This window comes from Rutidosis leptorrhynchoides, chromosome 1 (assembly GCF_046630445.1).
Source record: "Rutidosis leptorrhynchoides isolate AG116_Rl617_1_P2 chromosome 1, CSIRO_AGI_Rlap_v1, whole genome shotgun sequence".
Taxonomy (NCBI): Eukaryota; Viridiplantae; Streptophyta; class Magnoliopsida; order Asterales; family Asteraceae; genus Rutidosis; species Rutidosis leptorrhynchoides.
Genome location: NC_092333.1, coordinates 459,334,857 through 459,351,582, shown reverse-complemented (window position 1 = coordinate 459,351,582; position 16,726 = coordinate 459,334,857). Strand labels below are relative to the sequence as shown.

At 34.1% G+C, this 16,726-nt stretch overlaps 2 long non-coding RNA genes across 5 annotated transcripts; one reads left to right on the top strand and one right to left on the bottom strand.

The window, feature by feature from the left end:
• Nucleotides 1-984: 984 nt before the first annotated feature.
• Nucleotides 985-4,386, bottom strand: LOC139874070 (uncharacterized). 4 transcript variants are annotated; one of them, XR_011767783.1, is made up of 7 exons: nucleotides 4,170-4,386; nucleotides 3,003-3,833; nucleotides 2,445-2,578; nucleotides 2,176-2,348; nucleotides 1,939-2,055; nucleotides 1,524-1,752; nucleotides 985-1,398 (listed from the first exon to the last, which is right to left on the bottom strand). It is a non-coding gene; the product is annotated as an uncharacterized lncRNA (long non-coding RNA). The 4 variants fall into 4 exon arrangements; XR_011767789.1 differs by having other exon boundaries at nucleotides 3,630-3,833; XR_011767795.1 differs by having other exon boundaries at nucleotides 3,670-3,833.
• A 9,007-nt stretch (nucleotides 4,387-13,393) lies between these two features.
• On the top strand, nucleotides 13,394-16,010 carry LOC139874059 (uncharacterized). Its single transcript, XR_011767767.1, has 3 exons — nucleotides 13,394-13,466; nucleotides 15,805-15,882; nucleotides 15,966-16,010. It is a non-coding gene; the product is annotated as an uncharacterized lncRNA (long non-coding RNA).
• Nucleotides 16,011-16,726: the final 716 nt, after the last annotated feature.

Sequence of the window (16,726 nt, the reverse complement as noted above, 5' to 3'; positions counted from 1 at the left end):
TGTAAACCATTATTGTGAGTTGTGACTATAAGTAGTCTGTATAACGATATACATATGAGCTCATTGTGATAATAAACATAAGTGTAATTCATATGAAAGATGCACTAAGCGGAAGGCTCGATCACGTATGCTTGCAATTAGTTAGGGTTTATGTGATTGTTTGTTTGTTATATGTGGGAATCATGGGGATTTAATTTACAGAATATACTGCTTTCACCTATCAATAAGGAGTTAATTAGGGAAGTTATACATATCTACAGAAGGAAATTATATTATTTAAATTAAAGATGGTTAGTTACTTCTCGGTTCGGTATTTTTCCCTAAATTTCGGGTTTGGTACGTCCCGAACCGAAGACCGAAATTAAGCAAAACAATGGACCATGGACCGTACCGAAAATCTTCGGTTCCGTTCGGTTCCGGTCCGGTCCGGTCCGGTCTTCGGGATTTCCCGATTTTTCCCGTACCATGCACACCCCTAAGTTTAATACCCGCAACCTTGCGGGTTCTAATCAGAAAATGACTATTTGGATTCCTCGTTGTGGTAACATATACAACACATATATAATTTTGGTTGTCTTATTTATACAATTATACTCTTGTTTGTCTATATATATATATATATATATATATATATATATATATATATAACATACCTGGATACATCGAATGTTGTTTTCAACATTAATTTTAGGATTTATGTGAACTAAACGTAAAATATTGCTGAGATTTGATTATTAATCAACTGATAAACATAATATATCCTTGAAAGCAAACGTAGAAAACATAACTTAAACAATTAGTAGAGTTTAAAAGGATAGTAGTAGAAAAAACTACAGTAAAATAAAGAGATTTTAAGAAACGTGCAAGTTTTTCACGTTCGCATCATACATCATCATACAAAAGGAGCATCTTTAAAGCAGCTATTAGTTTGCAAGGCTTTCGTAGAGAATAAGGATAACTCATCCCTTTGGAATGAAATCCGCAAATAACTTTCATGGATACTTCAAAGAAAACATGGTCTCTACGTGAAAAGCAAAAATCACACAACATAAAATGATAGTTTACGACGAAAGATAATAAATCCTAAAATAAACACATGATGTGACCCTCCTAAAAGACTTTGAAGACCAATCAATTGGATGACATCTTTATTCCACACACATTTCTACAGAAACAAACAAAAACTGAAAGTTGAAGAGGCCTGGAAGACATCAAGCACTTAAAGTGGTTACATTCGAGGAATTTTCATGGATGCCAATCCATTGGTTGTGCCTCCAGTCGGTATCTCAAAATCTGAAACAATTGGGGTGAATATGACTTGCGCTTGGTATCCATTGGGCTTGGGGTAACAAAATTTGAAGATGATTGACTCCCACCAAAAATAGAAATCTCGGGAACCTGGGACAACGTATTTTACAGGAATAAAAGTGTTATCCAACACTAAGAAGACTAATTACTTTGTGAACATGTCAATATTCTAAAAATGTATGTATATATAAAACATGTAAATCTCAAAGCGGTACCTTGTTTGGTGTTACTTCCGTAGTAGGTTTGGCAACTTCATCGACATCAAGTTCCTTCAACTTAAGGTTAGAATCGATATAATCAATAACCCCAACCTTTTCAGTGACATTGACAACGATTAATGAAGGATAGTTCAATCGTATATTAAAGTCTGTCACACGGATCAACCAGGCATGAGTATCGTCCATTAAGTCGTACATACAGAGGGGCATTTTGTTTGGAACCATACTACAAAACAATGAATCTTTCTTACTCAAAGTGCACATACATAAATAATATATCTATCCTAACCATATGTATTGGAAGTAAGATTGAACAAAGTGTAGAGTAATTATATGTATCCTACTTAAAAAAATACAAAAATTTATAGCATATAACATGAATAAGTTAATTTATAGACTGATTAAAATGTACCTCTCTTGCCTTTTCGATTAATGAATCAGTACTCGTTTTCAACATCTTGGTCACTTCAGAGTCGAATAAAATAACATGAATTTGACAAGAGGAGTCACAGCAACATGGACACCCAATCTGATTCAGTTTGACAAATAAAAGATGTATTTATACAACTGATAAATCATAATTATTTATGTTTTGATACCAAGAAATGATGTAATCGAAGATTGGTAACTACAATGTAAACTGTCGAACCTCGGGGTAACATTTTTAACAGGCCCACAATTATCACATTCAAACTCAGGAATGGCCAAATCACTACCATACTTCGGCCACGTGTATTTGTGGAATTTGTTACAGATATACGACAACCATCCTTCATCCCCGTCAATCACAACAACTTTTGCCTTAACAACCAACTTTGTAACCTGTTAGGAAAGTGGTGGCAAAAGCATTTCCACTAGGGTTAACATTATTATTTCAAAGAGTTACAGATTATGTAATATATTGGATTAGATTTGTACCTCTTTGTTATGTTATACAACTCCTTGACCGTTACAACAGAACGTTTGGTCCAGATCATCATTTCAGCATCCAATGGATTGGTAGCATCAGTAGGTAGTGCCTTTTGTAACACACTTTTCACCTCAGGCACATGCTATAATAACAGTAAATTCAAAACTTATTAAGTGTACATATCTATACAGAATGTAATATATATAACATTAATTATGGGGTTGATCAGCATAATACCACAATACCTTATTTGGTGATAAATGAGTCAAGTTAATATAATATCAAGTTACGAACAATACCGAATAAAGTCTATAAAAGATGAGTTAAAAACACAAGAGAGTGCATTTCTAAAAAAAAAAGCAACCGACTGAAACAAAACTTTTGATAAAATACATTATTTAATAATATACATTTGGAAACCGATGATCCCAAAAATTGAGCTAAAACGACGATCCATAAACATAAGAAGATATTTACTTGAATATATACATTTTTTTTTTAAGTTCCGTTCATCACTTCAACATAACACAGTGTTATCCAAACATGGTGACAAGGGTGTTTCGTACCCTTTTACATGATTGAAATATGCTTGCAAGCATCCTCTTTATTACCTGACAGTATCAGTATTCATAACATTCTAACTTTACACATTGTACTTATCCCTTATCATAGCTTTTACAGACAATATATACCACACTGAAACATAGGAATGCTTCCATGGATCTTGTTCATTATGATTCAACACATTTAAATGTTCAAGGTTCATCAAAGGACAGCTTGATAAAAAGCAGCTTTGACCAATCCATGGCAAAACTATGACTTTTGTTCATTTTGCCTATAGTTTTATTATCAATATCAAAATATCAATATCAATAGAACACTTACAAAACTGAACGTACTTATATCCGACCCAAAGGTTTTAGTTTTAATTATTTAGTTTGTGATTCCCTGCAATTTGTATACGATTTTCATTAATCAACTATTCAAAGATTTGTTCATTTGTACATAACTGCTCATTTGCTGAACTTCTCTTAAGAAAATTGTCATTTTAAGGGACTAATATAAACTTCCCAACATCATAAAAACATACTCTAGATATAAACATCCAACCCTGATATCTTTGTTTGCCTGCTGCTTTTGCATTTTGCATACTGATATTTGATCTCAAAACATGTGTGGTCAAATTTGTGTACCTGTGAAAGTCATTTGCTCCTTCTTGTAACAAAAAAATACCTTCTGTTTTAGTAACTATTTGCAGCTTCCAGCCATCACCATAACATGTCAGAACAACAGATTTTGGATCAAGACTGACTGTTTGCAGCTTCCAGCCATCACCATAACATCGCCATAACTGTTTGCAGCTTCCAGCCATCACCATAACATGAAACATCTTTACTCTGAAACATAAAAAAAAAAAAAAAAGAATTATTACTACTATACAAATCAAAAACACAAAAGTAAGCCTGTATGCTTCAGGTAATTAGTTGACAGTATGTATACAACCAAACCTTCTACTAATCAATTTTACAATTGCAAAGATCTAAACCACAATTCTGCTAGTATAAGTACAATTAGGGCTAGCAAAATCAAACTTTAAAAAGCACCACATTCCATACTGATCAGATTTTAACGAAATCAATGTGCTTGTTGCAACTCATAATCAAGAATACATGTAAATAGCACTCGATAAAATTACAGAAATATCCTACTACATACAACTTGAACATGATTACCTTATTTGAAAACCATGTCAAAATACAAACCCTCAATAGTAGACGAGAGATTTGAAAACCCTGATCAATTAACCGAATGATGTTGAATTCTGACTTATTATTCTGTTGTTAACAGCTGTGGTGCTTAATTGATTGCGACCGACTAAGGTGGGAAACTGGGAACAAAATTAAGTGTTAAAATATTTGGGGAAGAACATAGGGAAGTTTGGCGCTTAATTTTTTCAGCACTGAAATATATTTTGTTTATGGTTACATATCCATAGATAATAGATCAATATTTGTAGTTTTTATTAAAGAAATAAAAAAAAAAAAATCAATTCAAGGTTTTCTTTAAAAAATAATTACTTTTATTATATGGTTTCATTATAAATAATTCTTACACATTATATATATATATATATATATATATATATATATATATATATATATATATATATATATATATATATAATATATATATTGGTAGGATCAAGAGGAAGTAACCATTCGGGAGAAGCGGGGGAAGCAAAAACTTTTTTTTTTTTTTTCGTTTTTTGAAAAAACTTTGTTCACGAACATTATAGATGAGATGAAAATATGAACATTTAGTAGAGACACTTTGTGATAAATGTTTTTATTTTGGCGAGAAAACGCTCGAAGACGTAATATATAACAATTATCGTGTTTTTCGAGCGTATTTTGAGGTTTTAGCTATTGGGGTTTAGATATTAGGGTTTAGATATTAGGGTTTATAGGGTTTAGATATTAGGGTTTAGAAATTTAGGGTTTAGGGTTTAGATTTAGGATTTAGATTGAGTTTTTAACACGAACGGTTTAGAGTTTAGGGTTTAGGGTTTGGTGTTTTGAGTTTATGGAATAAACCCAAAATCCTAAACCCTAAACTCTAAATCGGGCTAAATTTTACTTCACAAAACATGAAGAAAAAAAACGTTCATATTCTTCACGAACAATATTATCTTGAATGTTATTTTTGTCGATCGTTTTCCCGCCTAAATAATAACATTCATCAGGAAGTGTCTCTTCTAAATGTTCATATATTCGTGTGATCTTGATGCCAGAAAAAAAAAATCAAAAAAAGCGAGAAAAAAAAATTTGCTTCCCCCCGCTTGGTTACTTCCCCATTGATCCTGCCCATATATATATATATATACACACACACACACACACACTAACTTTCCTTTCACTTTACCCATCGGTTAGGATTAAGAACCGCGCTTCGCTGCGAGTAGTGTTGATGATGTTATATGCAAAATAGATATTACATAAGTTATATTATCCGATGATATACAAAATTGAAATAAACACCAACTCGATACCTAATGACGTCCAGTGTAATCAGAGGAACCCAAAGCTGTACAGGGTTCGGATTTAGGGTTTAGCGTTTAGGGTTTATGGTTTAAGGTTTAGGATTTAGGGTTTAGGGTTTAGTGTGTAGGGTTTAGTGTATAGGGTTTAGGGTTTAAGGTGTAGGGTTCAGGGTTTAAGGTGTAGGGTTTAGGGCTTATGGTTTAAGGTTTAGGGTTTAGGGTTTAGTGTGTACGGTTTAGAGTTTAAGGTTTAGGGTTTAGGGTGTAGGGTTTAAGGTTTAAGGTTTAGGGTGTAGGGTTTAGGGAGAAAAATCCTATATGGTCCTCTAATGCTAAATGAAGCAATTGCTTCTGTGACGATCGCTCCAAATTCATATGGACGAACACGTCATTCATTGATTTCATTGCGAGGTATTTGACCTCTATATGATACGTTTTGTAAACATTGCATTCTTTTGAAAAGGCACACCATAAATGAATATTTAAATCAAAGGTTTTCGACATCTGATGATTTCTACATATAGACAATCACCATAAATAATAGTTTACAACATCATTTCTGTTGACAATGCAGTCAAAATAAGATACATGGTGATGATTTGGTAAATGCAACGTCTCCTTGAAAAATATGTCATGCAAGACTCCATGCACATAGCTTGTTTAACATCTAAGCAAACAGCGGAAGACTTCTAGGAAACCTGAGAATAAACATGCTAACAAGTGTCAACACAAAGGTTGGTGAGTTCATAGTTTTAATGTTGCTCATAATCTGTATATAAAGGTGGATCACAAGATTTCAGTTGTTTAATCCAGAAACGTTTATCAATAGATTCTACATAACAGAGCACCCTGGTAACTAAACTTTAACGCTTATATAATTTGTACCCTTTGTATAATCATCTTAATAATACACGCAAACCAACGTGTACGCTTCTCAAATAGCATACGTCCGTTAAAAGGCTAGCGCTCTAGCTCGGACGGGGATGTCAAGCCCTATGGATCCATATACTACTACTCGCGTCCACCGGTTCTTATAACTGGCAGTTACTAGTTACCAAAGCTAAGGGAATTTCGGTTCAAACTCGTTGTAGAATTTAGTATGTACTTGTATCCATTGTGTTTAAAATAAAGTACATGTATTTTCAGCCCAAAAATATATATTGCAAAAGTAATTAAAAAGGGAGCAATGAAACTCACGCATATAAATATTGTAAATCAGTTTATAAAGCATTTGCATGTATTCTCAGCCCAAAAATGTAGAGAGTAAAAGGGATCTTATGAAACTCACTATTTAATATTGATATACAATATTGTAGAAAAGCACGTAGACGCATCGGAGATGATAAACACGAGGTTTGATTCACAAAAATACCCTCGAACATTACCCATAATTTCCTTGGCAATAACCCATATTTTCCTTAGCTCTAGCTCGCTTGGAAACACGTTTTGAAAATTACTTGGACAGCACTCCGTCGTAATATTTTATGTACATTATTATTTTTGTATCGCAAAAATAATAACATTAATAATAAAAATAATAAGATTAATAATAATCTTATTAATAATAATAATAATAATAATAATAATAATAATAATAATAATAATAAATAATATTACAGAGTATATCTATATTTGTGTATGTGTGTGATTATCTCGAGCCAAAAACTGCAATTTATAGAACCTGGCCTGAAATCTGGAGTCATGCGACTCGTATGGAAATGGCCTTCTGGCCATGCGACTCGCATGAGGACCAGGGACAGCTCACATTGTTTTGTATTTTAGTTTGTCGACATATTTAAATATAATATATATTATATTTAATTTATATAATTATTTATATATTATATTATATTTACGTGCATAGTTAACTTGTAACTTTTGTTCCGATAAGTCGTACGTTGTTACTTGACTTATGTCCCGGTTCCGGTTTCTCGAATGTCCTTTCGTACGCTGAGAAAACTTGCATTTTACATTTCGTGACTCGTACCTTTGTTAAAATATAGCCTTAAATTATTCCTAAACTATACCACTCAAAGTATATCTTAAACTTTCGAGTATTTTGGTCATTTACTTCTATAAATCATCGTCTCACTATTTATTAAAATACATTTTTTAAAATAGTGGTTTACTGTAGCAAAGTTACTGTAGCAAAGTCAATTTTTACTGTAGCAATTCACTGTAGCAAAGTCAATTTTACTGTAGCAAATAGTGATTTTCGAAAATACTGTAGCATTTTGGGTACTGTAGCAATTTGAAAATACTTTATCAAATTAGTGTTTTACTGGTTCATCTTAAACGTTTTAGTTAACTTGTCTAAATATCAATCAAATCAATAATCGAATGTTACTATCGTTTACTAAATAACTTGAAATCATATATATTCAATTAGATATATAAACCAATAAGTTTAATGTACGGTATTATGCAATGAGAACTTTGTTACGTTTTCAAGTTATAGTATATATATGTATCTATTTACATATAATTGTTCGCGAATCGTTGAGAAAATCGAAGGGTACTTGAATAGTTCAAAAATTTTGAGATTCAGTTTTACAGACTTTGTTTATCGTGTCGAAATCATTAATCCTTTAAAGATTAAGTTTAAATTTAGTCGCAAATTTTCGGGTCATTACAGCTTGGTGCAAAAAAACAAAAAAACTTTATTGTTCAAAAGTAACTTCGAGAAGGCATTTGATTATATTCATTGGGACTACATATTTACGTTGATGCGATTTATGGGTTTTAGTGAAAGATGAATATCGTGGATCCGCACGTGTCTTGTTTCGTCCAGAAATAGACGCCTCATAGTTACCTCCATCATTTATGCAACTCTCTGGAATATGTGGGATTAGATTGATGGGGTTCCTAAACCGTTTGTGTGTCTGTTATGGGACCAAGTGTTTGTTCCGGGAGCAAGCGTCTGTTTCGGGACCAAGCGCCTGTCCCTGGACCAAGCGTCTGTCCCGGGACCAAGCGTATGTCCCGGGACTAAGCGCCTGTCCCGGGACCATGCGTCTGTCCCGGGACCATGCGTCTGTCGCAGGACCAAGTGTCTGTGTCGGGACCAAGCGTCTCTTCCGGAACCAAGTGTCTGTTCCGGAACTATGTGATAGCCTTGATGTGGTATGGTTATTCCAGAATGGTATAGTTATTCCGGAATAATGTGGAAGATCCAACTATGATGTGACAGATGAATGTATTCACTCTTGGTTAGGTGGAAGGACTTTACGCGATGTTTATTCCAAGTGTTTCTTCACAGTGTTCTCCTGACCGGGTATGGTTGCAATCAGTTCATATATTTATCCGTAGTATTATGTGGAGATTGTCGTGTGATTAGTGTGTTTGGCTGAGTAAACCTTGACGTGACAATATAGTTTGTAACCTCTTCGATATATTTGTACTCGGGTAGGTGGTACCGGTGTATGACTCACTTGTCCGGGTAGGATGGGCTTATGTGAAGTCATGACCAGCTTTTATCCGGGACATCATTTCTTCCCGGATGTGTACTTGAATGATATTTTGGCCGGTTTGCTTAAGTATGACCGAGACAATGCATTCCCTCCTGGACCGTTATGCCGGTTAAATTCGAGACGAGACTTCGTTAAGTTATGAAAGAATGTGTTTTATCGATACAAATCATTATGTGTATCATTAACCACCGAACAACCGAACCATAACTATACAATCGAACCACCAAAGGACATCCAGCGAACCATCACCGGAGCACCACCAGACAACCAAAACCACCATTGAACCACCTTCAGATCAATTACCACCACCTAATCGCCAACGTACCCTTGTCGGACCAACGAACGACCGAATCACCACTAGACCACAACCTGACCACTAGACGACAATTAAACCACCACCTAACTACCAGCCGCACAAACGAACCAGCACTAGGTCATAGTTGAACAGTCACAGAAACAAACAACTGAACTACCACCGAATCACCATCACGCAAGGATGTTTTAGAGTTAACTTTCCAAACAAGTACATCAATCACCTATACAAAGACAAAAGCAAAACTACCATATATCTATTACGATCACTTAAACACACCAAAATAATGGCATGTAAAATTACATAAATACTATATTTAAATGATTGTGTACTTTGAAATCAATATTTGTAGTATTAAATATATGTAGTATCTAATAACATAATAATCAACAGTTCAATATTTTCTAAAACATGAAAAATGTTACTATAAAGTTTTGTTCGTTAATATGTACAAAAGATTTCTATATGATTGATAATATGTGACAAAAAAATTTAGTATAATCACAGAAGCAGATTTGAGATGCTAAAATATATGTATTATAATTCTAATCTAATAATCTAATAATCCATCTAATACTAATCTTCTAATTTCTAATTATCTAATATATCTAATCTAATATTCTATTCTAATATCTAATATATCTAATCTAATACTTCTAATATCTAATCTAATATATATATATACTAACATAATAAAGAAATATCAATATTTTAAATCAATCTTGGCTGAAACATGAAAAATTTTAAACTCAATATTTGAGATTGAGATGCCCGCTAAAACAATTGACATAAAATTCAAAACCTCAAATTCTTCCTCAAATTTCAATACCCGCCTTTTATCCAAACTTTATTATCACCACCAAAATCAAACCATTGCGTGATAGACTCGGGCTCCGTTATCATATCATCAGGCCATAAATTTAGGGCAAAAAACACCATCGTAGGGTTCAAGCGGCTTATCATCAAATTAAGCAGAAATTGGGTCGATACTATCATCTGTTAGCTATTAGGTTTATCAAATTTGCTAGGGTTTCAATATATTTTAAGCGTGAAACTTAATTTATCATCTGCGAATGGACGAGATCTGGGAGAGAGCAGTGGCCGTTTACCACATCCGCCATTATTTCAGAAGTTTACGCACTTACAACACATATATGGTATCTTGTAATTTCTGGTTGAAGCTGGTTTGGAATCGTTGAGAGATTTTGATTTATCGAACAATCGGATGGATCCAGGAGATCTATGATTTGAGACCGTTGGCTGACTTAAGGCTTGTATTCAATTTTCAAATTCATAGGAGAAGGTATATTGTGCTGCCTATGAGTCTAACGTTTTTCTGTTGCTGATACATCTGCTTCTTTTCAGACTGCTAATGATATGGTTGTTTGAATTTTTATTAAATCTTTTGTCTGTATTTGGTTCATGCTGTTGTTGTCGTTATTGATAAGTTACACCTGTTGTTTGTTATTGTAATGTTGTAGATGGTATTACTTCAGTTCCTGGATCGATCCCATCGACATATGCTTTTTCTGTTGCATATGCTTTTGGTTCGGTTTGAATCACGCAAACAAGTCCAAATATATTTCGTTTAGGTCTGAATATCTTGTCAAGTTTTGTCCAACTTAAGAAGAAATGGAGTTACTGAAGGTACTCTCATCAATCCATTATCTTTATTATTTATCTCCTATTTTTTGACTTGCAGATTGCTCAGTTAAGCATTTAGGGAAATTGTTCATTTCACGTTTGCGAATACTGTTTAAATGTGCATTAGAAAATACTATCTCATTTTTTTTTTTTTTTAGTGATATGAGTTGGTGGGTTCATCTAAATGAATTGTACTAGGAAGTTTTTCTATATGGTACCTAAGTTTGTGCTTAAGATCTTTATGATGAAACAAACTGGTATGAATCTAACAGAAATCAACTAATTAGTTTCAGGACTACCATGTTATGTTGCATACAATATTTATTTTGACATATGCATAATGTATTGCTGCTATAGCTCTTTACGTAAAGTGTCCTAAACTCAGTAAGTCAGTTGAAGTGTTGTTTATAAATTTGTCTAATTGATATATATGGACAACCCTCTTAAAAGAAAAGAATCGTCTTCTTCAACGCTAATTAATGATGTTGAAATGGATAATCTTCTTCAACGCTAAAAGAAAATAATCATCTTCTTCAACACTAATCAGTTTATTGAAGTGTTATCATACAGTGATTCTTCATGACAAAATGCAAGAGCTGAAAGTAGTTGTTACCTTGAAGTTATGTAAGTTTATTGTAGTTTTTTTTTTTTTTTTTTTTTTTTTTTTTTTTTTTTTTTTTTTTGAAAAGCCAAAATCTTGCAGATTCTTTTTGGGTTAGGAATAGTTAAGACGTAGATGACTAAGAGTGATAATATGTAAATAAACAATTTGTGTGTTTATGAATGGAGATTGGAATATGTAGTACGTAACTAGAGGTCTGTTCTGATCATAATCTGTCTAAAAATTGGTCAACCCTCGGTCAATGGGAATCAGTCAAAATATTGATTAAACCGTTCAACATCATAGATTAATCTTATTACTCGGGATCAAAGTAGGATTATATCGGTTAAAGTCTTGAAATACAGCTGCATTTTAGATGTTAAGTTATTAGTTATGTGAATATCAGGAGGACTTTTTATGCAACTATTAACACGTGTCAGTTAATGCTTTCAACGCACATTTACAAACTTTCAGATACAACCAGTAATCCAACATAAATATAAATAATCAGCAACTCACTAATTATTGTACTACTGCAGGAAAATTGCAACTCTTAGGGACCCAGTCAGGGGCGGAGGGAGTATTGATCAAGTGGGGTTAGATGACCCCTATGGTCCACCTAATATTAGTGTGAAAAAATTTAATATTTTGATTTGCCCCATGCCCATTGAAGTCCTATCACTAAATAAGAGTTTATTTGATGATCCCTGTTAGATTGGGCCTTAAAATATATTGTTCCTTTCACCTGTTCCTCATAAAATGTCATACGCATGACTGATCATACGAGTATCAAATTAGAAGCCGACGATTGAAGTGGGTTGTTATTGTTCATCTTCATCATAAAAATTTTCAAGTCTTTATAACTTTCTTTAGATTAAAGCAGGTAACTTTTGACTTAATTAATTTAGGGCTTGCGATATCTATGTTAATTAATTCGGATGCTTCTTTTTTTGATTCCTGTCGTACTTTATCCTAGTATATTCTAGCCGTAATTTGTTATTTGCCTATCAATATTTGATAGTTTGTTTAAGTAATATTTTGTTTGCCATGACTAATATTGACACATGTACTTCCTCATATATGATATATGATATGTATGATATATGAGTTTTAATATTTTGTGCTTATCACTTTATTAGATTGTTTCATTTCATTGTTTGCCATTTGCTTATTTGGCAACTGAAAAGTGTTTGAAACTATAATATGTGTATTAATTAGTCAATCCGGAAACTAGTTCATAAACAGGAACCTTTTTACACGTTACTCCTATGATTTTAATATGAACTTTTAATTTTACATGCTATAAAGAGAAGCCCTTGCCAATGTTAAAGATGAAGATGCAATTCAACGTTTCCAAAAGATGAGTTTTCGTAGAGGAAAAGTGTAGTTTTTGGACATATTTTGTGCAGTTTTTGGGTATACTTTTTGCAGTTTCTTGGGCATACTTTGTGCAGTTTTTTAAGTAGACTTTGCGTAGTTTTTTCGGAGCTCTTTTGGGGATGTTTAGGAGCTAATTTAGGGCTGTTTTGGGGCTGTTCTGATGCTGTTTTGCTGCTATTTTGCTACTACATTGCAACTGTTTACATGTATTGTGAAGTTTTGCTGTTGTATTTTGATTGTGTTTTGTATGAATATTAGTAGTGAAACTGGTTGCTTTAAATTATAGTTATTATAGCAACTTTTTCTTTTTCTTTTGCCCCCATCAATATAAAATCTTGTATCCGCCACTGCAGTCCTACTTCATTGGAATCAGACAACTGTTGGGGGAACCAAAATGCGACCTTCACGATGCTTGGTTCGTCCCAAAATTAGTTATATTATATTAGTTGGTGTTTAGAAAGTTAACTAGATAATACTAGAAAGAATCTACAAACTAATATTAGTGATGAGTAGTAGATGAGCTACCCATTGCTTATGATCCTTGGGCTCATGTGAGGTGCTTTAACAAGATTGCAGATGTAGGTTCTGTTAGTTTATTTTGGCTAGTAGAAGATATGTTTATCCCACATTGGTGGGAGGAAGATGTGAGGGGTGAGTGACTTGGTTATATAAGAGGGGCTAAGTCTTCATTCCAAATCGCACCAATCAATACACTTTAAGTATTTGATTATTTCTTTCTTTCTTACCCTTGTTTGAGAGTTGTATTAGTTAAATATTTTGGAGAGTGTAGTTGGCTTAAGAGAGTCGTCTATATCATTGTAACAATTTGTGATATAGTGTATTTCTCTCTTTGGGGGCCGGTGGTTTTTCTCCTGTTTTGGAGTTTCCACGTTAAATCTTGTGTTGTGTATTGTTCTTATTTCTTTACTATTATTGTTGGGCTGGGTGGTGGGAATTAGTGAGGCCGTAATTTCCCAACAACTGGTATCAGAGCGTCAGGTTTGACGGGGGTCTCGGTTATAGGAGTCGGAGTATGCTCTGTGGTTGCCACGGGAGTGGATCGTCCACATCAGAAACGAGTTCTATTGATCGTATAGGGTATCTGGTTAGACAATATTTTTCTGATTCGTAGTAATAGTTGGATTTGTTAGTGGCGAGTTGTGGATTTCCGATTTAAAGGGTCCTGGCTACCTGCTACATCTTTTGGCTATTCGAAACGTGAGCAAAATCAGAGAAAGTTGTTGTCTATAGGATACGGATACGATGTCGAAGTTCAGTCCAATGAGGTTTGATGTAGAGAAATTTGATGGGATGATCAATTTTGGCTTATGGCAGGTTCAAGTCAAGGATGTGTTGATTCAGTCCGGTTTACACAAGGCTTTGAAGGGTAAACCCACCCTTGTTCCTGGCAGTGATTCTAGCAGTAAGTTCGATGAAGAAGAATGGGATGATATGGATTTGAGGGCAGCAAGTGCGATTCGTTTGTGTCTTGCAAAGAACGTGCTTGCAAATGTGCACGGGTTATCAACGGCAAAAGAGCTTTGGGTTAAACTAGAGCAGTTGTACCAGGGCAAGGGCATCTCAAATCGGTTGTGTCTTAAAGAACAATTTCATACTCTGCGTATGGTTGGGGGTTCAAAGATTTCAGATCATCTAAGTATTCTTAACGGTATTGTTTCGGAACTGGAGGCTATTGGAGTTAAAACGGATGATGAAGATAAAGCTTTGAGGTTGATATTATCTTTATCATCGTCTTATGAACACATGAAACCTATTTTGATGTATGGGAAGAAAACTCTGAAGTTTGAAGACGTTACTAGCAAGCTCCTATCCGAGGAGAAAAGACTGGAAGGTAACGGGGTCTCGTCATCAGGAGATACGATAGTGTTGTGTTCGGATAGGCAGAAGAGAAACTCTAGAAAGAATCTGACATGCTGGAAGTGCGGGAAGACTGGACATGTAAGGGTTAATTGTCCCGGTGGAGCTAATCCGGCAAATGGCTCCAAAGACGCTAACATTGTCTCCGTTGTTACGGAGAGTGACGAATTCCTCTGAAGTCACGTCATCCTCATGGTGTGTCCGCGCCACCGTGGAAAGGGATGTTCGTTAGCGGTTCCACAATTACACATGGGCATTGGTTTGGCGTTGATGCAGGCTGTGTGGTGGAAACTAATGTTGTAGCTGATGGGACTTTCGGAAAAGCCAAACAGGAAAGTTGCACCATAAAGTTTCAGCTGGTTGTTCAACAACATGTGCCGAGGTGAAATGCTTGGAATGTGATATTCTAAGTGCTATACTCTTAATGGTGGAGTATGATAATTCTTGTTAAGAGTTATGATTGTCTGTGATGACAATGATTGTCGGTTTAGACAATGTTCGATGAAGATGCAAGTTTTGTCTCTTGGGAGATAATGTCAACGGCATAAAGATGAGGATCTTGAAGTTGTCGTCGAGGAAGCGTCTACATCGGTTATCCTTGCAATGTGGAAGCATGGTTATCTTCTTCTATCCAAAAGGTGGAGATTTGTTGGTTTATTTTGGCTAGTAGAAGATATGTTTATCCCACATTGGTGGGAGAAAGATGTGAGGGGTGAGTGACTTGGTTATATAAGAGGGGCTAAGTCTTCATTCCAAATCGCACCAATCAATACACTTTAAGTATTTGATTATTTCTTTCTTTCTTACCCTTGTTTGAGAGTTGTATTAGTTAAATATTTTGGAGAGTGTAGTTGTCTTAAGAGAGTCGTCTATATCATTGTAACAATTTGTGATATAGTGTATTTCTCTCTTTGGGGGCCGGTGGTTTTTCTCCTATTTTGGAGTTTCCACGTTAAATCTTGTGTTGTGTATTGTTCTTATTTCTTTACTATTATTGTTGGGCTGGGTGGTGGGAATTAGTGAGGCCGTAATTTCCCAACAGGTTCGAATCTGGATGCTTGCCATAGTCATTGAGGGTGTTAGTGATTCTTCCATTACAAGGCCATGTCCTTTCATCAACGTACGCCCTTGTTAAAGAGTTGATATTATAAATTTGATTAACTTGAATGTTTAAAGCTAATAGATGAATGATTTTGTTTGTAGGTAGCGCTTCAAAGATTGAGAAGATTGCATTATGATATGTGACATACGCTTCATGTTTTTGTTGCTTTTTATTGATCGTCAAAAATACTTTTATGTTTGTTTTTAATATTAACTTATTTATGTTTAGTGTTATTTGAAACATAATTATGTATCATGTATTATATTTATTTATTGATAAATGAAGTTCATTTTTTGAATGTTAATGATCTAATATATGTTTTACGATCCATTTGTATTGTAAATAATTATATTATAAGACCCTAAAAAGGGTATCATCATTTTGGTTGGGATGTTATGACCTTCATTAACAGTCCTAACATGTGCTTTTTAGGACCTTTTTTGTGTGTTTTAGGACCCTATTGAAAGGTCGCAATATATTATTTAGGACTCTATTCATGTGGTCCTTAATTATTTTATAGGACCCTATTCATGGGTTTTAAAAACTTATTTTAGGACCCTATTTGTGTGGTCCTTAATGATATTATAGGACCCTTATTCATGAGTTTCATAAACTTATTAGAACCCTTTTTAAGAATCATAATATGTTTTTTATGACCTTAAATAAAGTCCTTATATGTTTTAAAATATTAGAAGTCACATTATATGACCTTATAATAAGGTCCTAATATGTTTATGGGACCCTTCTTAAGGGTCCTTAATAATATTATAGAACCCTTATTCATGGGTTTCAAAAACTTTTTCAGCTATTAGGACCATTTTTAAAGATCCTGATATATTTTTTAGGACCCTTAAATAAAGTT